The following is a 23715-nucleotide window of genomic DNA, read 5'->3' on the forward strand; positions in this document are numbered from 1 at the left end:
AGCAGCACACACGAGGCCTGAATGTTTTATTTGCAAAAAAAACTTTGGAGAGTTTGGAAATTGCGCATAATTACAAAGACTACTCCCAAGCCATTGGATCTCACTTCCAACGGTGTAAAAACTCGTATCACCATAGTATCTAAGCTGCGGGGTGGATGTGATATTCTATGCCGCTGTCATTTTTGTTTGTAAACTTGCAAAATACGTGTAACTCGTGCCATTACTTGTCTAACCGCGCAAAGTGTTTGTTCAAAAAAACCATCCTACACTGAAATATCGGAACAACACATGGGGGTCCCACTTGTCATTAATCAAATTTGGACCTAAAACTAACAAATTTGAAAGACGAGATTCGAACTGGCAACCTGGACTACAAAGCGTAAGTCGATAGCCTGAAAAAACAAACGGTTGTTGGCTTTGTCCCATAACTTGATTTTATACAGTACTTGCGTTGAGTAGAGTAGAGGGAGTGCCTCGTCAACACGTGCATGACCGTTGTCTCACTTACGGATGGTCCCAGGTCTGCGATCTCAATCTCTCTTCTCTCCATCGTCTAACCTTTGCACGGGCACACACGAAGAGCGGCGCTAGCTTGCCGTGGTGTTATTACAACTAAAAAAAGCTTGGAAAATAGAAGAATCGCCTAGAACAAGAGACGTTGCGGCTGGTCGAGACGGAGCTAACCGTGCCACGTTTGCATGATGAAGCTGTGTGGCTAGTGGGGTGTTTTCGACCGACTGGCTGGGTCCTGAGGTCGAACAATAGGTACTATGTCTGATACAGTGTATTTTTACATGCACATTTTTCCTCCGTGCCGAGACGTGGCACACCCTACCGCGCAGTTTTGGGGTCCTCCCGGGTGGTGCACGCATATATTCTTCCTAACATGGGACGCCCTACCGTGCGTTTTCTGCGTCCTCCTTGGTCGTAGTGCCGAAGCAAGTAAATGAGTTGTCAAATCACGAAAGACCACCTTTCCCGCCGAGTACATCAGTGAAGCACGGTGGCTAGCTAGTTGGGCTAGTTCGACCGATTAGCTAGGCCGCCGCCACATTTGTTTTTTCACCCCTTTTTTATCTACTTGCCGCAGGTAAATTTAAATATTCACCATGGCATTGCTCTGGTGTTTGGGTGTGGCGGGATTTTAAATTTTTTGATTGACGGGAGAAGGCGCTGCAGGATTTTTAATTTTTTGATTGACGGGAGCAGGCGCGGTAGCAATTAGTCATGATGACTCCGCCTGTAAAAACCCACTGCTCCCTGATGTGAGAAGTCGTCGACTGGTGTTTTACCGTGGTGAAAACCAAAAGATTCCCCACTCCTCGGCTGGCTCCCTCCGCCTTCCCGTAGATTGCATTGCCTTTCAGCCGTTTCGCCCCCTTTGCTTCCTCTCCCCATTGCTTCTACCTGGTGCCATGGCGGCGCAGCAGATCACGGAGTCCGAGGTGAGGCGCCTAACACAGGAGCTCCATGCCAAGGATGCGGAGCTCAGGGCCAAGGACGTGGAGCTTCATGAGCTCAAGGAGGAGAGGAGTGCCATGCTCCTCCATTATGTGCGGGAGTTCACGGAGCTTCAAAAGCGGCAGGTGTCCACCACAAAGATGCTCGAGGCATCGGCAGCGTTGCTGCAGAAAGCGGGAGATACGATAGGCCGTCAGGGGAGCCGACTGGAGTGCGAGCGGGCCGATCGTGACGAGGTCCAGGATCGCCTCAGCCACTTGGTGAACCAAGTTGCCACACACGTGTTGCGTCTGCGCGATGCCTACCATCGTGCCAGCGCGACGATGCCGGCCGTCGGGCTAAACCCGGTCGACTTCAATGAGCTGCGGCTTCCTGACCTGGTCTCCTTCTTCACCTATATCTCCGAGGAGCTGAGCCGTCTTCGCGCGATGGTGGGGGCTGAGCTGGACAAGGAGGGGTTGGGCGCTGCCGTCGCCGTTGCCGGGTGAATCCTTTCAGGGCTCCGTCACCGGAATCCATTCGTGCCATTGGATGCCGTCTTTGACGAGCTGGCTCCCGTCGACCGGGAGCAGGCTCTACGGGCGGTTGCACCCTGCATCACCAACGTCGTGCGCCTCGAGAAGCAGAGGGACTTCGGTGGTGTTTAGGCACCCTCTGCATGGGCATGTCCATGTCTCGGTGCAACATGACCGTTGGATCAAACTCAGACGATGAAGATCCGTCACTGTAGCACAAAGCGTGTGGGTGTGTTTGGTTGCATTCTCATCTCAATATAGTTGTTTCCTCTTCGTGTATTTTTGTCAACCTACTAGTGTGGACTCATACACCCTTCATGCACTCTTCCAAACACCCAAAAGTGGGTCGAGAAGGGAACTTTTGCTCCCATCCTGTGCACCCTTCATACACCCTGTCTAACACTATAGGATGTGCTTCATATGGTTCATGTTTCATGGAGTACTGTAGCACCGTACTCTCCATGCGCTGTGGACCTAGTTCTGTTAACATTGATCTCACCGTTCATTCTCGACCGGACAGTCGAAAAAGCGGTACTATGTTACATATAGGAGTAGTTGACATGCGCACAACACAGCAACAAGATTGTGTAGTACTGACATATGAACCACTGCACATGCCTAGTAGTAGGAGCATTGTGTATGTTCAAGTGGCTGCCGTGTTTCGCACTCCTTCGTCGTAAGAGTGGAAACGCTTGTTGTAATCATTTTTTTCTTCAGAATGAAAAACAGTGGACACGCTCTACTATGCGGATCCTCCTCCAACCATGCACTAAATTACTCACTTTCACCGACGTGTGGGACGGCCAGCACCTGGGTCCACCAGCCATGCACTAAATTACTCTGTAGTAGAGTGACGGTAGACTACGCCGATAGAACCGCCATAGTAATGCCCAATGAGCCGTCAAATCGCAAAGCCCCCTCCTTTCCAGCAGTAAGTTGGACGGACGAAGCAACCATCATTTCACTCTTCTCTCTCAGCTTCCTCTCTTGAAGAAAACCCCCACTCGCTTCGCTTCTCCCTCATCTCGTTCCTCCTTTCACTCTTCTCTCTCAGCTTCCTCTCTTGGATGGACGCCGGAGCACCGGCCGACGTGATGTCTATGGCTCTGGCCAAAACCGTCGAGGCTCATGGTACGAAGAAGCGCAAGCACCCCGCCGAGACTACCGCAGACAAGCTCAAAGCCATCGCCCTGTCCAAGCCCCCCTCTCTGGGATCCCTCATTAAGCAAGTCCAGGTAATGTCTCTTGTTGACGATCTTTTTGTCGATCTTGATAGTGTTTTTTCATCTAACATGCAGTACTAGTACTGGTAGTACAACTTTCTGGTTGCATGTGATTTTAGTGTGCCAATTGACGGTTCTAAATTCCTCTTTTGACCAAAACATGCGAGAGGTTGACACTGATTTCTTATAGATTACTTTCAACTACTCCCTCTGTCCCAAATTTCTTGTCTTAGAAATGTCTAGATACGGATGTATCTAATACTAAAATGTGACTTGATACATCCGTATCTAGACAAATCTAAGACAAGAATTTTGGGACGGAGGGAGTACTTTATGAACATCAATGCTACCTTTTAAGAGGGTATATTTGCCTCAGTAACTTCTGTTATGGATATTGCATGTAATCCCTCTGCTCTCATGCCTTTGAAGACATGTTCTAGTGTCTTTGTTCACTCATTTCTGTGCGTATATGTAGTCATATATGGAGTATAATATCGAAAATCATCTTATATTTCTGAACGGAGTAGTAATGAAATATGGTTTCTGTTTGAATTAGAACTAGGTCTGCGATGGAGATGAAGTTCTCAAAGTCATGTCGTGTGAACTGGAAGACCTGATGATGAGTTCTACTGCTAAACTATCCAGCTGTTGTGTCCTTGTCGCCACGTGTCCTGTACTAGTGTTTTCCTGTAGCATTGTTGTCAGGCGTGTTCTCGAGGCTGTACTTGACCACAACAATTTCCTGGTTGTGCCTTCGATTACGAAGGGTGTGGTTCTTGTAAAGATTCCCAACAAATCTGATGCGGCATATCTTCATCATCATGTTTATGAGTGGAAAGACCACTCTGTTAGGTTCTCCAAGGTTGACAAGATGGTGATGGTGCATGTAGACATCTCACACGAAGTCCATGGCCTAGTCAGTTATGCGGGGTTCATCCCGTAGGTCGGTGGCAAGAAATAGTCTGCGGAGTTTAGTTAGTGCAACTTTGCTTGTCTATAGTAAGTACTATTGTTCAGTACTTGATTTGTGTTTGTGAACCCTGTATTGTTTATTAGTAATGCCGCTTTTGGTGTGTGGTCAGTCCTGAGAACGGTCTATGTTAATGTCTGTCCACTCAATTCAGTCTGTACATTTTGAAGTATCCAGATCATATTTTTTGTGAGGACGGTTTATCAATTATGGTTACACTCCAATATCTGTATGCATTGCAGGGTTTATTGCACCCACCAGGATTTCCAGTCCCATGGATGTTCGGTCCATACGATTTGTCACGACCTTTGGACTGTCCTGCTTGTGAGAGTAGGCAGGGCCCCTGCATGCCACGCGTAGTTGGACGATCAATCTTCTGTTTAGTACTTCAACATAGTGATTTCCTGGTAAGGATTCACTCGTGTCACATCAAGTAAATCTTATTGATTTACTATCTAAATCTTATTGATTTAATGTCATGTTTTCTTTCTTTTCCTGCAATTTTACGATGCAGGTTTTGCCATGTGACATTCATCACAGAATAAACCGTTTGGTTTGCTCTACGATGGCTATTTTTGCATGTTTCACTTCTTATGTCGTGTCAGTAACGAAGGCACTGTCCATCACTTATATTACTGGAAAAAATTGGATCAGTCTGTTGTCTGAATACAAGCTGAATCCCTATGATGAACTGTAGTTTGGTTTAACAAAAACGCCACAATTAGTCCTTCTCACATTTAAAAGAAATGAAGAAAAAAACTGGATCACGGTCACGGATCCTAGTCAAGTTAGAAAGCTGATCATAGAAGACCAGACACGATCGCCGCTATCTCGCACAGATCGAGCACCGGCAGTTGCTCTAGCACTGACAGTGGCAGCAGCTCAGTCTGATCCAGCTGAGGATTGGGCACCGACCGCGTCAGTGGATCAGTCTGATCTACCGAAGGATCAGGCATCGACACCGGCACTAGCTCTACAAGGAGCACCATCTCCGGCAGCAGCAGCGGCTTCGGCACCTGCACCAACACTTGCACTTGCATTTGGTCCGGCCCGTGCAGTTGCACCGGCAACAGACTGGGCTGAAGTTCGCACTTCATATACCAAAGTCCTTACAAAAACCAACATGTCCACCTTCTTGGTAAGCATTGGTTGCCCAAGTGCTTTGTTCTTTTTTCTTTCCATGTTGTTTCACATGATTCACTGTGTTGATCTAACTGTTTGGGTATGTCTTCTTGTTTTCAAACAGAGAATTCCTAGAGCAACGAGGGAGTCGTTCAACAATCCGGGCGACCGCGGCCAAGTTTCTCTTACCATGCGCGGCCTTGGTGTGAATGAACCTGCTCAATATACCGTAAGTACAAAGGATGGTCGCATGATGATTGATGCTAAAGGATGGTCAAGGTTCAAATCTAAAGCATATTTTGCGGTAGGGGATGATGTCAAAATCGAACTTTCTCGGCAAGGAGAGCTGGTCCAAATCAACTTTGAAATTCTTTAGTAGCAGCACGCAACTGTTGAACTGATCTATCCTCTGAGAGATTTTGATGTAATAATCTGGCATGGTGAAACAAGTGTCCTGTGTGTATAAGTAGTACGACAGTATTATTTATCACATGGTATATCGTTGATAGAATTGCAACTCTGATTGTTGGTTAGGAACTGTCGTTCGATTTCATTCCAACAGCTGCCATGCTTTATCCAATTTTGTGTATTCGCCTTGCGACAGCATCTAAAACTAGCGCAGTACCGATCGCTTGCAATATGAAAAGCGCTGAAGTAGAACACATGGGCCCCCAAACATGCAGGGTCGGCCTGCGGCCCAAAGTCCAGAACCGTGAGCCTATCTGAGTATTATATTCTCAGCTAAACCCCCATAAAAAAAAGTTGAACCCCCATAATGCCCATACGTTGCAGAGGGAGTATATTTCTCGGCAAGGTGAGCATGTGATATAAAAGATTTCTATATTTCTTTACAGAGGGAGTATCTCTCTGTCAAAAAATATATTTATGTGTAACTAGTTACTCCTGTCTTTCTACTTCCTTTTGCTGATATGTGGGGCAACCGGCAACGGGGTCCATGTGCCATATGCACAAATTAGAGTGCACAACTTCATGGTAGACACACCCCGGTCATAGCGTTGCAGTAATGCTCAATGAGCCGTCAAATCACAACCCCCCTTTCCAGCTTTAGCAGTAAGCTGGACGGACGAAGCGGCAATATTTCGCTGGGCCTGAATCCCCTTCTCCCTCGTTTGCTTGTTCAGAGAAAACCCCCGCTCGGCGATTGCATAGGGTTTTCTCATGGAGAACCAGGTACGAATTCTTCATATATCCCCGATAAATCCAAGTCCCTTGGTCGCAGGTAATCCTAGGATGGCAGCCTCCATAGTTGATGCATTTTTCTTCGTACTGAATCTAGTGTGTTTCAGTTGCAATGCCCAAAGTGCGAGTACCCTACAGATTTCTGCGCCCATGGCGAGACGCCACACTTGTTCCTTCTCATCCTACCACAGCATTTTGAAATGCACACAGTATGTTCCTAGAATCCTCTTCTCTATCCGGGAGGGTGGGGTTTTTTTGAACATGATGTGTTCTCATATCATTTTTCCTGCATTGTATTATTTGCTCTGCCAGAACACATGTACTCAAGATGCTCGGCCTTTCCATAACTGAATACACTAGTTTAATGGTCACAGTGAAGACAATCCATGGATATTGCTTCCGAGTTGGATTCATGAACCAAGAAGATCGCTGCTTTTTTTATGGCCGAACTTGGATAAACTTTCTCAAGTGTTACGGACTGAAAGTTGGTGCATGAATGTTGATGGAAATAGCAGAACCTGGTCTCATCTTCACTGCAATCTTCCACCCCGACGTTGTTCCAATTGTTCATCCATGTTAGTTTTGTATCTGGTTCTTGCTTGTTGCCTTGATTACTTCTTAATCCACCTATTCTGTCTAACTAATCACAATTTAACTTTAGAAGTAGCAACGAATCTATCACGAAGATGCTACTTCTAACTAATATTGTCTTATAATTGGTGGCACGTGTAGGTTTTTTCAGAGTTAAGCAGTCTGCTCGTTTTTTACTCTGTAATAACTCGGTTGTTACTAATGGCACTAAAGTTGACTGGATCGACATCCACATGTTCCTACACTTTATTGATCGTCTTGAGGTCCTTGTGGGGCGTTTCAATGGTGAAAGGCCACGTGGGATATGTGTGCCACTGCTGCACTCGTTGAACAGGTCCAACTGTGTCGAGAAACTTATGGTACGAGCTATTTTCTATTATATATGTTGTTCATAAACTATTGCTTATACACAGTTTTACAGCTGTGATCTTCTTGAAACATGAACTGCCGAGTTCTATTGTTCCTATACAGATGCCTGACCATGGTCGGGTCAGACTTGCGCTTGGTCACAACATGATGTTTATGTCAACCTACTCAATTCCCCTTGGAGGCGAAAAGATACTTATTCGTGGGTGGTCTCAGATAATGAAGGCCCGTCCATCTTGGAGAATAGGACAGAAGATTATGTTCATGCTTTTCATGGCTCTAAAGCGAATATCCTGTTTATTGACCACGTTGCAAGATGAAGCCACTTTCAGAAGGTTGTGGATGCGCGGAGTGGCGCCTGGGCCTTGTCCTGGGGTTTGGCGGCCTCACCCTTGGTTAAATGTAGCCTGTAGGCAAAGTAGCACTGTTCGAGCCATGCTTTATACGGTTGAACCTGTATAAGTACTCATACTGCTTTCAGCTTTGGTTTTTAAGTGCCCCTGCTGGTTTCAGTTAAGGTTGTTAAGTACTCCTGCTGCTTTTACAGTCTGTCATGTTTCTTCAGTCCTGTCTTCCTCCAGCCGCCAAAACCAAACCAGCGCCGGCGGGGCTGCCTGCTTCCGCCTCCCACGGCTGGCTGCGCCTCAGCGCATGCATCATCGCCCCACCGTCTCCTAAATCGTTAATGCCGACGTCCTCCGTGCGCTTTGGTGCGCTCGCCACGGCGCCGCCCTCTCGTGTTGTCAACATGGTCAACAAACAACAGGAATCGGCAGAAGTACGTGGAGAGGATGACAGTAGGAGCCCACCATGTCAGCATATGGAAAAATAAAATGCTTCCTCCTAGTGTTTTCGTGACATCTGGGACCCACGACATTATGAGCGTATATAGTCAATAGACAAGAGAACAGCACAAGATCGGCTGACACCTGGGACATAGCTACTCGAGCAGTATTTTTTTTTTGGTATTGTTGAGACGGAGCAGGGTTTGAACTAGGTTGTGGCCCGTCTAGCCCAGGCTTATATTTTATGTTCACCATGTGACCAGCCCAGCTATTTTTTCTTTGTGCACATGAGCCCAGTTTATTTTTTCTGAAGGATACCCAATCCAGGCCTACTTATTTTTCTATGCCTTGAAAGTAATATGAAATGGGTTATAAATATAAAAACAGATGACAGATTGGCAATTACTTTATAATTTCTGATTTTTTTCACATTTTCAGATTCCTATTTCACTGGGCATTAACCTAATTCAAATATATCTTCAAAATACTTTAAATCTGGCTCGACATTTCGGTATTAAAAATAGTTTGGAACCCACAGAAATATGCAAAATTGGCCCTGGCCAACCAAAAAAACGACTGCAATAAATTGCATAAGAAGTTGCCATGAGCTATATATAAATTATTAAAAAAAGAGGGAGTGGTCTGACTTGTGGGCCTGTTTAGTTGACGCGTATGCAAGATTTTTTTAGTTATTATATACTACATCAATAAACGATTCTAGCAGACGTAACCGTTGGATGTCAATCCAACGGCCGTCGTGTTTCTTCAATCTCTGATCTTCTTGCTCCAGCCGCCAAAGCAGCGACGGCAGGACCGCCTGCTCCCGCCTCCCGTGGTCGGCTGTGCTGCTGCGCAGGCCTCAGCGCCCCCTACTACTCCCACTGTTGGCCAGGGCATCCCTCTACTCACACACACCCCCTGTTATTCTGCGGCGACGGCGGCCTCACACCGCAGCCGAACCAGTGAACCCTCGTACTCCTCTCCGCGCGGGCTTCCACTGTTGCGTCTTCCCCGGCTCCGTGTCGTCCCCTTCCTAGGCCTCGCCGTCGTCCACCACCGTGGTGCTCTCAGTGCGGCGTGGTTAATGTGGTCAACGACCGACTTCCATCGGAAGAGTACTGTACGTGGAGAGGCTGACAGTTGGGTCCATGGCAGACGCAGGGAAGTGCCTCCTTATTACGCGGAAAATAATTATTCCTCCACCTGACATCTGGGACCCACTGGACGGGCCACCAGTATTTCGCGAAAAAAACGTTTCCCCCTGACTGCTGGGACCCACAAGTCGGGCCACCGTATTTCGCGAAAAAAATGTTCCCCCTGCTGTCAGCTCGGACCCACCGGAAGTGCCTCCTTATTACGCATAAAAAATGAATACCCCCTGCTAGCTGGGACCAACCTTGGTGGGAGGCTGACTTGTGGGCCTACTGCTACTGCAGAGGTGGAGGACCATTACGAGGATGAGGTTGATCAAAATCAGAACTACATGCAACCACCACCATCACCAGGTCGTCCTCATGCATATCATCGCAATGGTAGGGGTGCACCACCACCTGAGGTACGAGATCATGACCATCTTCCTAAACTAAAATTGAATATTCCACCATTTGAGGGTAGATATGTTCCTGATATATATCTTACTTGGGAGTTAGAAACTGAACATTGTTTTACATGTGTTACAATATCCTGGGGAGAGACGCGTTCCTGCTGCTGTTTGTGCTTTCACTGGTTTTGAATGTGTTTGGTGGTCTGAACATTGTAGATTATATCCTATTCCAACTACTTGGTCTGCTTTGAAAAATGCTATGTGTACTCGCTGGGTCCCACCGTATTATCAACGTGAATTCTTACAAAAATTACAGCATTTGAGACAAGGAAAAAATTATGTAGAAGAATATTATCATGAATTACAAAATGGTATGATTAGATGTGGTATTGTTGAGGATAATGAAGCTATGCTTGCACATTTTATGGGTGGATTAAATAAAGAGATTCATACCATTTTAGAGTATAAGGAATATAATAATATCACTCATTTATTCCATCTTGCTTGCAAAGCTGAACGTGAAGGGCAGGATCGACAGGCATTGGCGCGAACTAACTTTCTGTAGGTCGACCTTCATCATGGACATCACGTGCATCCTCTACTTCCACACGTTTTGCTGCACCGGCACCTCCGTCAGCTTCCACCTCCAACCGTGATAAAAGAAAGCAGGCACAACCACCACTATCTGCCAAGAGCACACCTTTTGGGCCTGCACATAGCTCTTCTTCATCCATGGCATCAACAGGGCAAACACATGACATTATTTGTCGTTGTTGCAAGGGTTGAGGTCATTATGCGAGAGAATGCTCATCTAAGTGTGTGATGATTGTTACTGAGGATGGTGGGTATGAGTCCGGTAGTGACTATGATGAGGAGACTTTCTCTTATTACAAGTGATTCTGATCATGAGATGCAATACATGGCTGCTAAAGATGTTGATAGGTATGAATGTTTAGTTGCTCAATGTGTTTTGAGTGTGCAGGTTACACAAGCCGAGCAAAATCAGAGGCATAATTTGTTCCATACAAAGGGAGTTGTGAAGGAACGTTCTGTTCGCGTCATCACAGATGGATGGAGTTCTACCAACTTGGCTAGCATGGAGATGGTGGAGAAGCTATCTCTCACCACAAGACCACATCCACATCCTTACTACATCCAATGGTTCAACAACAGCGGTAAGGTTAAGGTAACACATATTGTTCATGTGCATTTTAGTATCTCTACATATGCTGATCATGTTGATTGTGATGTGGTACCCATGCACGCGTCTTCCTTATTACTTGGTAAACCATGGAAATTTGATAAAAATTGTATACACCATGGTAGAAACAATCAGTATACTCTTGTTCATAAGGATAAACATATTACTTTACTTCCTATGTCTCATGTTTCCATTTTGAAAGATGATATTAATAGAGCTAATAAAGCAAAACAGGAGAAAAATAAGAGTGAAAATCAGATTGTGGCAAAAGAATTTGAGCAACAAATGAAGCCTAATAATAAACCATCTAGTGTTGCTTCTGAAATTAAATTGAAAAATGCATGTTTACTTGCCACCAAATCTGATATTGATGAGCTAGATTTTAGCAAATCTGTTTGATATGCTTTTGTGTGCAAAGAGGCATTATTTTCATTTGAGGACGTGCCTTCCTCTTTGCCTCCTACTGTTACTAACATTTTGCAGGAGTTCGCTGACATCTTTCCACAAGACGTGCCACCGAGATTACCACCTATTCGAGGGATTGAGCATCAGATTGACTTAATTCCCGATGCATCGCTACCCAACCGTGCACCATATTGAACCAATGCAGAGGAAATGAAGGAGATCATGCGTCAAGTCCAGGAGCTGCTCGACAAAGGTTATATACGCGAATCCCTTAGTCCTTGTGTTGTTCCTATTATTCTAGTGCCGAAAAAGGATGGTACATCGCGTATGTGTGTTGATTGTAAAGGCATTAATAATATTACTATTCGTTATCGTCATCCTATTCCTAGGCTGGATGATATGCTTGATGAATTGAGTGGCTCTACAATATTCTTGAAAGTTGATTTGCATAGTGGATACCATCAAATTTGTATGAAATTGGGGGATGAATGGAAAACAACATTTAAAACTAAGTTTGGATTATATGAGTGGTTAGTCATGCATTTTGGGTTAACTAATGCACCTAGTACTTTCATGAGATTAATGAACGAAGTTTTACGTGCTTTCATTGGACGATTTGTGGTAGTCTATTTTGATATATACTGATTTATAGCGGATCTTTGGAGGAACATTTGGAACATTTACGTGTTGATTTTATTGCTTTACGTGATGCACGTTTGTTTGGTAACTTGGGGAAGTGCACCTTTTGCACTGACCGAGTATCTTTTCTTGGCTATGTTGTTACTCCACAGGGAATTGAAGTTGATAAAGCCAAGATTGAAGCTATTGAGAGTTGACCGCAGCCCAAAACGGTCACATAATTGAGGAGTTTTCTTGGACTCTTTGGTTTCTATAGGAGTTTTGTGAGAGATTTCAGCACCATTGTTGCACCTCTCAATGAGCTTACAAAGAAGGATGTGCCTTTTGTTTGGGGTACCGCACAGGAAGAAGCCTTCATGGTACTGAAAGATAAGTTGACACATGCTCCTTTACTCCAACTTCCTGATTTTAATAAGACTTTTGAGCTTGAATGTGATGCTAGTGGAATTGGATTAGGAGGTGTGTTATTACAAGATGGCAAACCTGTTGCATACTTTTTTGAAAAATTGAGTGGGCCTAGTTTGAACTATTCTACTTATGATAAAGAATTATATGCTCTTGTTCGGACCTTAGAAACATGGCAACATTATTTATGGCCCAAATAATTTGTTATACATTCTGATCATGAATCTTTGAAACACATTAAAAGTCAGGCAAAACTGAACCGTAGACATGCTAAATGGGTTGAATTCATTGAGACTTTCCCTTATGTCATTAAACATAAGAAGGGTAAAGAAAAATGTTATTGCTAATGCATGGTCTCGTCGTTATACTATGCTTTCACAACTTGACTTTAAAATATTTGGTGTGGAGACCATCAAAGATCAATATGTGCATGATGCTGAATTTAAAGGTGTTTTGCAGAATTATAAGGAAGGGAGAACATGGAACAAGTTCATCGTCAAGGGTGGATTTGTGTTTCATGATAACAAGCTATGCATTCTAGCTAGCTCTGTTCATCGTTTGTTGTTTCGAGAGGCACATGGAGGAGGATTAATCGGACACTTTGGCATGAAGAAGATGGAGGATATACTTGCTACACATTTCTTTTGGCCAAAGATGAGGCAGGATGTTTAGCGTTTTGTTGCTCGCTGCACTACATGTCAAAAAGCTAAGTCACGACTCAATCCTCATGGTTTATATATGCCTTTGCCTGTACCTACTGTTCCTTGGGAGGATATATCTATGGACTTTGTTTTAGGTTTACCTCGAACAAAGAAGCAGAGGGATAGCATATTTGTTATTGTGGATAGGTTCTCGAAAATGGCACACTTTATACCATGTCATAAAAGCGATGATGATACTAATGTTGCTGATTTGTTCTTTCATGAAATTGTTCACTTGCATGGTGTGCCAAATACAATTGTTTCAGATCGTGATACTAAATTCCTTAGCCACTTTTGGAGATGTTTATGGGCTAAGTTGGGGACTAAACTGCTTTTTAGTACTACATGTCACCCCCAAACTGATGGACAAACAGAAGTAGTCAATAGAACATTGTCTACTATGCTTAGGGTTGTTTTGAAGAATAACAAGAAAATGTGAGAAGAATGCTTGCCTCATATTGAATTTGCTTATAATCGTTCATTGCATACTACTACTACTAAGATGTGCCCTTTTGAAATTATGTATGGTTTCCTTCCTCATACACCTATTGATTTGTTGCCTCTTCCATCTTCGGAAAAGGTTAATTTTGATGCTAAAAAACATGCTAAATTGATCTTAAAAATGCATGAGCTAACTAAGGAGAACATTGAGCGTATGGATGCTAAATATAAACTTGCTGGAGATAAGGATAGAAAACGTGTTGTCTTTGCACCTGGAGATCTTGTTTGGTTTCATTTGTGTAAGAATAGATTTCTTGATTTGCGCAAATCAAAGCTAATGCCACGTGATGATGGTCCATTTAAGGTGTTAGAGAAAATAAATGATAATGCATATAAACTTCAGTTGCGTGCCGATTTTGGGGTTAGTCCCACTTTTAACATTGCTGATTTGAAGCCTTTTTGGGGTGAGGAAGATGAGCTTCTGTCGAGGATGACTTCATTTCAAGAATGGGAGGATGATGAGGACATCAATACCATTGTTACACCCACAGCCCCTACTGCTACATATACTGGACTGATTACTAGAGCTCGTGCATGCCAATTAAATTATTAGGTACTTTCGTTTCTTGGTAATGATTCTAATGTTCATGAGAATATGATGCTGCCTAAATTGGATACATTTGTTTTGCTTACAAATGAAGGGCCTGACATGGATAAGAGGGATGAGCACTGGAGCAAGACCAAGCATCGAGATGATGGCATGCGCAAGGGGAACAAGAACGGAGTTACAAGTGATGATTTCAGGACTTTGAAGCCACCATAAGGAGTGCATGAAGCCTTGGACGAAATATACAAGATGCCACTTCATAAATCTCGTCCAAAGACTATTCTAGGTGCTGTGTCACCTTATTATTGGGCCAGGCCCATGTAATTTCGAAATACTTAAGTATTGGCTGTTTTTAGAGTCCGTATGTGTGGGGAAACAAGATTTAGGGTTGGTTTCGGACCCCTCCTCCAAGGGCCACGAAATTCCCCCCCCCCTCTCCTCCATATATACAGCCCTTAGGGCGTCGTTTAGACTTTGAGTTTTGTTTAGATTAAAAGTTTGCCATAGCTGCAACTTCGCTTACTTCATTTGTGTTCAACGACCAAACCAAGACGTCATAGTACCCCACTTTCATTAATAAAGCTTTCCTCTTATATTCACAATATCCAAATTGCAATTTCAGTTTCTTTCTTGTTCTTCGTTTGCTTGCAGGAAATAGACCTTCGTGGTTAGGTTGATCATGCTCCCGCGTGGTCAATAACTGCTCGGAGTTGGTTTAGCGATTGCTAAGGCGCGATGTCCTCGCACGTTCGTAGTCGGATCGTCAAAGTCTACTGCACCAAAAATGATAGCCACCATCTCCTTAAAAGATCGGGCCCCTCGCCTCTATCACACCACCTGCACACGCTCTAGGATCCGCCGCCGCCATCTTCCGCCATCCCGTCTTCAGGAGGAATAACTATATCGATCTTGCCGGTCCTATCTGTCGTCGACGTCACCACACCACCAGACAACGCCACCAGCCTGCGCACGTCGATCATATTGTATCCAACTCTGAGACTCCACAGCTCCATGATACGTCTCCAACGTATCTATAATTTTTGATTGTTCCATGCTATTATATTACCTGTTTTGGATGTTTAGGGGCTTTACTTTACACGTTTATATCATTTTTGGGACTAACGTACTAACCGGAGGCCCAGCCCGAATTGCTGTTTTGTAACATCCCACATTTCCAATTTGGAATGTTATACATAGATCATAAATTGCATATCATATTTTTATTGCATTTGGTTTCGATCCTAGAAATCCTACGCAACTCAAGGACCCACGGAGAGAGTTGGGGATTTCGATATTTTCATATTTGAGTTTTCTCAAATTTTGAAAGTAGGATCATTTGATTTTATTTATTTTATCTTCAATTATTTCAAATATATAAATATGAGAGAGGGAATAAAATGATTTTCCCAAAATAAAGAAATATTGAAGATTTAATAAAAAATCGAATAAGATTTTATTTTGGACTTTTCTATCTATTTTATTTGAATTTAGGAAAAATGTGTGTTTTCCAAAATTGCATTTAGGCCCAAATAAATGTTCATCTAAACCGGCTTGATTTTAGAAGCCAGGGAAAATTTATTTCGGGATTTTTGGAGTCCGTTTAGTATTTCTTTCGTTTATTTTTCTGCGCGATAATTATTTAAAAAAAACTAGGACCGACTTCGGGCCGTACCCGAGCGGGACTCCGCCCGGGGGCAGCCTTTAAATAGCCGCCGCCCAAGCCGCCCCAGCCCACCAGCCGCAGCCAGCCCACCCGCGCCCCCGAACCCTAACCCTAGCCGGCCCGATCCGCCGCCGCCGCACCCGACCTTCGCCGCCGCCGCTAGCCGCCGCCGCCTCGCCGGAGCCGCCGCCCGCCATCGTCGCGACCCGCCGCCTGAGGTGCCTCGTTTTCCGCACCGCCGGTTTTTCTTGAAAACCGTTCGGTTTTTCTGCCGGTTTTTTTGTTTCCGTTTTCTTTTATTAGATCGGTTTTTTCGGTTTAGGTTAAATAGCGAACGCCGTTCGTTCGTTCGTTCGTTTTAACGAACGCGTTCATCGTTTAGATCCAAATAGCGAACGTCTGTTTGTCGTTTTTTTTCTTTTTCTCGGATTTAATCCACGATTTTATGATCGTGATTCCTGATCCGATTTTCGTTTTAGTTTAACTTTTCACTCGTTTATCGGAATCAGGCGATTCAAGCGCCTAGAGTTTCATCTCGAAACCCTCTTTCTGAATAATCTACTCAAACTAGTTTTTGCTTCTGTAAAATTTGACTTAGGTCCAGATTAGTAATCGAAGCTTGTTTCTTTCGCCGTTTGAGTTTTGTTTCTTCGATCGATTTTTTTTTTTTTGCAAACCGGAGTTCTTAAGTTGAACTTTCTGGTTAGACCTCTTATTTGAGTTTTACACGTGCATTAGATGAGTACTTACTGTATGCTTGTTTGTTTGTTTGCTTGCGATAGAGTACCCGGATTGCGCCGATTGCTACTTCGAATCCCTATGTTACGCGGATCATCAGCAAGGCAAGTACCACTTTGATCATATCCCTTATTACCCAGTTTTTATGCATTAGTTTCACCCCTCAAACATTGCATGATTAGGATCTATTTAAATTGTGGGTTCTGGGAAGTAGTTTGAGGTAGTACCTATTACCTGTTTTATTATCAAACCCTTGGGAGTTACTTTTACGTTTGCTTATTATGACATGCTATGCTCGTAGATGTGGATTGGGTTTGAGTGAATATCCATGACAGATGTGAGATTGATAATTAATGGTTTATTTAAGGTGGCAACATTAACACACATCTGGGTGGATTGAGGTACCTGGTTATTCCAGGATTGCTTGTCTAGGCACCTGGGTAGACCAGGATTGCCTGTTTTTTTTCATGGACCGCCACCCAGGCTCAAAGGGATCATAAGATTATTCATGCTAGAAACTTCTGTGTGCAGCCACATGCTATTATGGGCTCTAGCATAGTTGACTAAGTCGTGCAAACTCTTACAGTGGTAGACTAGCAGATGTAGGGGATGTAGGTTGGTACGATCTACCCATTGTAAGGTGCTAGCGCTTCTGAAAGACTATGTCTCGGTCATCCGTTTCTCAAACACCATGTAGTGCGAGAAAATCAACGGAGGAGATCAAGTCATGTGGGGAAAAGTGTGCAACCTGTGCAGAGTGTACAAACTAATCATGATTAGTCGTATCCCCGGTTATGGACGTTTTGAGTATCTAGTACCTGGATTTTCATGTGTATCTCAACATGTTACTTTAATTAATATTGTTGAGTTTGTTAATGATGATGCTTAATTGGGATTGAGGATGCTGTCAACCATTCTCAATGTTTAACAACCACCATGATAGTTAAATAAATTTATTCCTTTGCAGTAGGGAAAAACTGGCTTTACGCAAAATTGTAACCATAGAGCTATCCACCAAGCCATATATGCATGTAGTATAGCTTTACTCTTTTCATTATTTTCTCTATGTGTTACTTTGCCAGCATATTCCATGTGCTGACCCATTTTCGGGCTGCAACGTTAATGTTGCAGACTTGTTCAAACGACGAGTAAGATGCTTTAGGATCGTGGTTCTATACTCAGTGATGCCGTTGGAGTTGATGGACTCGCTTATCTTCCAAGCCTTCCGATGTTATCATTATTAGATGGCCTTAAGCCATGTTTATTGTAATAAGTTCTCTTTGGAGACACTCGATGTAATAAGTGTGTGATTGCTACTCTGTTATAAATCCTTCAAGTACTGTGTGTGTCAGCATTACTGATCCAGGGATGACACTGAAGTACAGAGATCAGACTGTTTGAGGTCTGGTCGCTACAAGATGGTATTAGAGCACACGCTGACTGTAGGACATGACCACTAAGCAAAAGCCATAGATCACTACTCTCTCCTCTCATTCTAACTCCTCATCTTTTCTATTCTTCTAGGATGGCGGATGCAAAGAACAAGTTCATGCAACCGGACGAAGATACACCCTTTGGACGACATCTGAAGGAAGTAACCAAGTACTTGAAGATTAGAGTACCAAGCTTCACCGGAACCTACAACACCACCGTACCTGTAGAGGAGCACTGGATGATTCAAGTTCAAGTTCCAGGGAGAACGTTCATGCCAGTCACTAAGCCTATAGAGTTTTCCTTTGATGCACCAACCTGGAGTTTAGGGAAGAGCATGGCAGCTCACATCACCATGGGACGCATTGGAGAAGTTTATCACCAAGAGCTTAAGGATACCACCTACCAGATTTGTGGGCACCGAGATGAGCAATGGGAGATGATTAGCACCATGAAAGACAGATCAGTTACAGGTTTTATCTAGGAGTTAAACCAACACATTTGTTGCCAGGAGAACCAGATGTGTGCAGGCATGATGGATCTGAAGAAAGCCATGACCAAGATCACGGAACTGGAGGAAGAACTTAAGTCTACACGCGATGGATATGAGGAGGAAATATCAATGCTAGTTGAGAAGAATGATGATCTGAAGAAGAAGTTAAGAGTGTTCATGGGATTTCCAGCAACTAGAGAAGACGAAGAATGCACTTGTCCCGAGAACTACATCATCATCGATGACACTGACTCAGACCCAGATGATAGTGATGATGACTATGTTGATGAAGCTGGAGCAGATATCATGGAGTCTTCATCGAAGCAGTTTTTCTAGTAGACCACCATAACAGTAGTAGAATTTCCCTCCATGTATCTAGTATAGTCTGAGCACTTGGTAACGATAGATAGACCGTTGTATGCCCTTGCTTGTTTGAATGAAGTGTTTTGATTGCTATTTTTCTCATGTGCATATGGGTAGTGTTTTCCCCTTAGACCTCATTCTATTCCATATTCTCTTCTTTTCTAAACCCTCAGATGCCTCCGAGACGTGACAACGGATTTGCTTTCCCACCGGAGCTCACCCAGTTGATCCAGCTGCAGAATGCATTGATGCAGATCCTAGTCCAGAATCAGAATCAAGGGAACAACAACAACAACAACAATCCACCACCACCACCACCTGTTGATCACTTAACCCGTTTTCTTAGGCTGAATCCACCGGTGTTCTCCAGTAGCACCGAGCCGATTGTTGCAGATGATTGGCTTCGCAAGACAGCCAGGGAGTTGACCACTGCCGGATGCACAGATGCGGAGAAGGTGCGATTTGCCGCACATCAGCTTGAGGGACCCGCAGCATCATGGTGGGAGAATTTCACATCCACTTATCCAGCAGACACTGTCAAGTGGGATCAGTTTCAGCAGGCTTTTCGAACTGCCCATGTTTCAGCATGAGCTATGGCCATGCAGAAGCGTGAGTTTCGCAACTTGCGCCAGGGAGGAAGAACAGTTGGCCAGTATGTGGATGACTTCAGTAAGCTAGCACGTTACGTCCCAGATGATGTCGCTACGGATGCAGCTAAGCAAGAGAAGTTTCTAGAAGGGTTGAATGATGAGTTGAGCATGCAGTTGATGGTAGCAAGTTTCAACAACTACCAAGAGTTGGTAGATCGTGGTCTCATGATTGAAGGGAAGCAGCAGCAGATTGAAAACCACAAAAGGAAGTATGGACAAGGGAAGTACAATTCTGGAGCTCAGCAGAAGCCCCGTTTTACTCCAAAGTCAGGAGGACAGTTTCAGCATACCCATGGAGGAGGTAGCTCACACAATCACAAGAATGGTACCGGGAATGGAGCAAGTAGTAGTCAGAACCGTACCAACCCCTCAACAACGGCCAAGAAAGATCTGAGTCAAGTCACTTGTTTTAAGTGTCAGAAGACCGGACATTATGCCAATGAATGTCCTGAAGGCCAGAATGGAAGTGGTAATGGAAGCTCTGGGAAGAAGCCAAACCCTTTCAACAGAGGACAAGTGAACCACGTTAGCGTGGAGGAGGTTGAAGCCCAACCCGATGCAGTAATAGGTAAGTTTTTGGTTAAATCATTTACTGCACTCTTTCTTTTTGATACTGGTGCATCGCATTCATACATATCAAGGGGATTTGTGGATCAATATAACCTGCCAACCCAAGCCCTTAAGGCACCCATGTTAGTAACCTCGCCAGGAGCAGAGTATATGGCCAGGCTATGGTGTGATCGGTTACCATTAAGGATTGGTAACTACGTATTCCCCTCAGACCTAATAGTTTTGGAATCACAAGGATTGGATGTGATATTAGGCATGGATTGGTTATCAAAGTATGGTGGGAACATTGAATGTGCCAGTAAGACAATTCTACTTACAACCCCAGAAGGGAAGAGGATCAAGTATGTTTCCAGGCATAAAACGAAGGGAATGCAGATAAATTCCTTATCGAGTTGTGTAGGAGGAAGTACCAGTGGTAAAGGATTTTCCTGATGTATTTCCAGAAGAGTTGCCAGGCATGCCACCAGACAGGTCCATTGAGTTTCTGATAGAGCTTTTGCCAGGCACAGGGCCAATATCTAAGAGACCATACAGGATGCCAGCAAAAGATTTGGAGGAGATTAAAAGTCAGATTAAGGAGTTACTGGATAAAGGTTACATTCGCCCAAGTTCTTCACCTTGGGGATCACCAGTACTTCTAGTGGAGAAGAAGAACGGATCATTATGGATGGTTGTTGATTATCGAGGATTGAATGCAGCAACCATCAAGAACAAGTACCCACTGCCAATGATCAACGATCTGTTTGACCGACTGCAAGGAGCAAAGGTATTTTCCAAGATCGATTTGCGATCAGGATACCATCAGCTAAAGATTCGAGAGCATGATATACCCAAGACGGCTTTTACCACTAGGTATGGTACGAGTATACCGTTATGTCATTTGGTCTGACTAACGCACCTGCATATTTCATGAACATGATGAACAAAGTATTTATGGAATTTCTGGATAAGTTCGTCGTAGTGTTCATTGATGACATCTTGGTCTACTCGAAGAACGAAGAGGAGCATAAGGAGCATTTGCGTTTGGTATTGGAGAAGCTCAGAGAACACCAGTTATATGCCAAGTTTAGCAAATGTGAGTTTTGGTTGAAGGAAGTTGGATTCCTCGGACATGTTATATCCGGAGAGGGTATAGCAGTAGATCCCACCAAGGTTGTCACTGTGACAAATTGGGAGGCACCAACGACAGCTGGGGAGATCAGAAGTTTTCTTGGACTGGCAGGATACTATCGGAGATTCATTGAGAATTTTTCAAGGATTGCAAAGCCCATGATGGAGTTGTTGAAAAAGGATATCAAGTTCAATTGGACTGAGGAATGTGAGGCCAGTTTCCAGGAATTGAAGAAACGTCTAGTTACTTCACCAATGTTGATTCTGCCAGATCAGACGAAGGATTATGAAGTGTACTGCGATGCTTCACGTCGAGGACTTGGAGCAGTACTTATGCAGGAAGGAAGAGTTGTTTCGTATGCGTCACGACAGCTTAAACCTCATGAGTTGAATTATGCCAGACATGATTTGGAGTTAGCAGCTGTAGTGCATGCATTGAAGACGTGGAGACATTTTCTTATCGGAAATCATTGTGAGGTGTACACAGATCACAAGAGTTTGAAGTACATTTTCACACAAAAGGAGTTGAATCTCAGGCAAAGGAGATGGTTGGAACTCATCAAGGATTATGATATGAGATTGCAGTATTATCCCGGAAAAGCTAACGTTGTAGCCGACGCGTCGAGCCGTAAGAGCCACATTAATACACTCAGGACCACAGGACTACCAAAGGAGTTAGCCGAGGACTTCTGCGAGCTATGTTTGGAAATAGTTCTGAGAGGCTATGTAGCAACACTAGAAATTCAGTCGACTTTGATGGATAAGATCAGAGAAGCTCAGAAGACCGATAAGGAGATTGCAGAGATAAAGGGGAAGTTGAGTAAAGGAAAAGCCAAGGGATTTCGTGAGGATGAGCACGATACCCTCTGGTTTGAGGACCGCGTTTATGTACCCAATGACCCCGAGATCAGGAAATTGATTTTGCAAGAGGCCCATGATTCGCCATATTCAATTCACCCAGGGAATACCAAGATGTACTTGGATTTGAAAGAGACCTTTTGGTGGACCGGAATGAAGAAGGATATTGCGGAGTATGTAGCAGTTTGTGATGTATGTCAGAGAGTAAAGGCAGAGCATCAGAAGCCAGCAGGATTGTTGCAACCATTGCCGATACCCGAATGGAAGTGGGATAAGCTAGGCATGGATTTTATCACGGGATTGCCCAGGACTCGTTCAGGCTGTGACTCGATTTGGGTTGTAGTCGATCGTTTGACGAAGGTAGCTCATTTCATTCCAGTAAAGACCACTTACACCAGTGCCAAATTGGCCAAGATTTACATGACCAGGATCGTATGTCTGCATGGAGTTCCAAGGAGCATTGTATCAGACAGAGGAACCCAATTCACCTCAAAGTTCTGTAATCAGTTGCATGAAACCTTGGGTACTAGACTAGAGTTTAGTACCGCTTTTCATCCGCAGACAGATGGACAGACCGAAAGAGTCAATCAGATTTTAGAGGACATGCTGAGAGCCTGTGCGCTAGATTATGGATCTAGTTGGGACGACAATTTACCGTATGCGGAGTTCTCTTACAACAACAGTTATCAATCTAGTTTGAAGATGGCCCCTTTCGAAGCCTTATATGGAAGGAGGTGCAGGACCCCGTTGTCTTGGGATGAAGTTGGAGACCGTCAGTTGTTTGGACCAGATTTGATTAAGGAGTCTGAACGGAAGGTGAAGTTGATTCGCGACCGGCTCAAGGTAGCCCAGTCTAGGCAGAAGAGCTATGCTGACGCAAAACGCAAGGAGACAGTTTACGAAGTTGGGGATAGAGTTTATCTTCGGGTATCTCCACTTCGAGGAGTTAAGCATTTTGGTGTTAAAGGAAAGTTAGCGCCATGTTTTGTGGGACCATACAACGTTTTGGGTCATATGGGAGAGGTTGCCTACAAGTTGGAATTGCCTGAGGGATTGTCAGGAGTTCACAATGTGTTTCACGTTTCCCAGTTGAAGAAGTGCCACGCAGAGATGGCTGATATACCACTGAGAGATACAGTGCCACTAGAGGAGATTCAGTTGGACAGTGATTTGACTTATGAGGAGAAACCAGTTAAGATTCTTGAGTATGCCAGCCGAGTCAATCGCAACAAGGTTATCAAGTTCTGTAAAGTTCAGTGGAGCCACCACACCGAGAATGAGGCCACCTGGGAGCGAGAGGAAGATTTGCTGAAGGACCACCCTCACCTATTTTCTAGCCAACCCGAATCTCAAGGGCGAGATTCATCTTAAGGGGGGTAGGTTTGTAACATCCCAAATTTCCAATTTGGAATGTTATACATAGTTCCTAAATTGCATATCATATTTTTATTGCATTTGGTTTCGATCCTAGAAATCCTATGCAACTCAAGGACCCACGGAGAGAGTTGGGGATTTCGATATTTACATATTTGAGTTTTCTCAAATTTTGAAAGTAGGATCATTTGATTTTATTTATTTTATCTTCAATTATTTCAAATATATAAATATGAGAGAGGGAATAAAATGATTTTCCCAACATAAAGAAATATTGAAGATTTAATAAA

This window comes from Triticum dicoccoides, chromosome 1B (assembly GCF_002162155.2).
Source record: "Triticum dicoccoides isolate Atlit2015 ecotype Zavitan chromosome 1B, WEW_v2.0, whole genome shotgun sequence".
Taxonomy (NCBI): domain Eukaryota; kingdom Viridiplantae; phylum Streptophyta; class Magnoliopsida; order Poales; family Poaceae; genus Triticum; species Triticum dicoccoides.